The 2,011-nt window shown below is 43.4% G+C and overlaps 1 non-coding gene across 1 annotated transcript; it reads right to left on the reverse strand.

Moving 5' to 3' along the window:
• Window positions 1–1,322: 1,322 nt before the first annotated feature.
• On the reverse strand, window positions 1,323–1,429 carry LOC112134549 (U6 spliceosomal RNA). The gene has a single exon (XR_002915950.1). It is a non-coding gene; the product is annotated as a U6 spliceosomal RNA (small nuclear RNA).
• Between the last annotated feature and the right edge of the window lie 582 nt (window positions 1,430–2,011).

The following is a 2,011-nucleotide window of genomic DNA, read 5'->3' on the forward strand; positions in this document are numbered from 1 at the left end:
GATGCATTTACAAAGATGTGGCCTGTGCATCATGAAATGCAGTACAATCACCAGCATTTGTTCACTGTGCACCAAACTGGGCTCTTGCCCCTGCTAGTCCACACTTTTGAACATGGGAAACTTTTTTCCTGTCTGGTGGATCCTGATAACTGCAAAACCAGCATTTGTGATCAAGCTCCAGGACCTGAATTGTGCAGAACAGAGTAAAAGCAATCCCCTCCAGCTCCCTCCCTCCTCAAATCACAAAATTTCTCCAGAGGAGCCCTGGAGTCATCTTGCCTTCCATCAAAACCCCTTTTTTCTTTCTCTTGAAAATTTGATGAATCCAAGTGGTGGCTTTCATCAGCAATTCCTGAAGAAAGAGAGAGGGGCAATAGTCCTCACCCACTGCCACAACCCCCATGCCATGCCAGCAGTGCCTTCAGGAGGAAACAGACTTTTCCCTGCATGCACCTCGCTCCTCTGCAGATTCATAAATGGCAGAGCACACAAGAAATGAACAAGGTTCCTCGAAAACTTAAAAACAGATCCAGCAGTTGCACTTCTGGCTTTGTACCTAAAGGAAGCAAAATCAGGGGCCCAAGGAGATATTTGCATAACCAATTTTTTTTTTTTTTTTTGAAACAGAGTCTTACTCTATCACCCAGGCTGGAGGGCAGTGGTGCAATCTCCACTCACTGCAACCTCCACCTCCCAGGTTCAAGCGATTCTCCTGCCTCAGCCTCCTGAGGATCTGATACTATAGGCATGCGCCACCATGCCCAGCTAATCCATAACCAATTTTATAGCAGCATTGTTTACAATAGCCAAAAGGTAGAAGCAACCCAGGTGTCCATCAACAGATAAATTGATAAACACAGTGTGATACATTCGTGCCATGAAATTTTTTTTTATTATACTTTAAGTTCTGGGATATATGTGCAGAACGTGCAGGTTTGTTATATAGGTATACACATGCCATGGTGATTTGCTGTACCCATCAACCCGTCATCTACATTAGATATTTTTCCTAATGCTATCCTTCCCCTATCTTCCTACTACCCTACAGGCCCCGGTGTGTGATGTTCCCTTCCCTGTTTCCATGGGTTCTCACTGTTAAACTCCCACTTATGAGTGAGAACATGTGGTGTCTGGTCTTCTGTTCTTGTGTTAGTTTGCTAAGAATGATAGTTTCCAGCTTCATCCATGTCCCTGCAAAGGACATGAGCTCATCCTTTTTTATGGCTGCATAGTGTTCCATGGTGTATATGTGCCACATTTTCTTTAACCGGTCTATCATTGGTGGGAATTTGGGTTGATTCCAAGTCTTCGCTATTATGAAAAAAAATATGGAACGCTTCACAAGTTTGCATGTCATCCTTGCGCAGGGGCCATGCTACTCTTCTCTGTATCTTTCCAATTTTAGTATATGTGCTGCCAAAGCAAGCACCATGCCATGGAATATTATTTAGCCATAAAAAAGATGGAAATTCTATCACACGGCACAACATAATAAAACATGAGAACAGTATGCTCAGTGAACTAAACCAGTCATTAAAAGACAAATATTGCATGATTCCACTTAAATGAGACACCTAGAGCAAGCTAATTCATAGAGACAGAAAATAGAATGTGGGTTACCAGAGGCTGGAGGAGGGAAATGGGGAGTTAGTATTTAATGGATAGAATTTCAGTTTTGCAAGATAAAAAATGTTCTGGAAATTCCTTACACAACAATGTGAATATACTTTTTTTTCTTGAGACAGAGTCTTGCGCTGTTGCCCAGGCTGGAGTGCAGTGGCACCATCTTGGCTCACTGCAACTTCCACTTCCTGGATTCAAGCAATTCTCCTGCCTCAGCCTCCCAAGTAGCTGGGATTACAGGCACCCACCACCATACCCAGCTAATTTTTTTTTTTTTTTTTTTTTTTTTTGGTAGAGACAGGGTTTCACCATGTTGGCCAGGCTGGTCTTGAACTCCTGATCTCAGGTGATCCACCCACCTCGGCCTCCCAAAGTGCTGGGGTTACAG

The sequence above is a fragment of the Pongo abelii genome, chromosome 6 (assembly GCF_028885655.2).
Source record: "Pongo abelii isolate AG06213 chromosome 6, NHGRI_mPonAbe1-v2.0_pri, whole genome shotgun sequence".
Taxonomy (NCBI): domain Eukaryota; kingdom Metazoa; phylum Chordata; class Mammalia; order Primates; family Hominidae; genus Pongo; species Pongo abelii.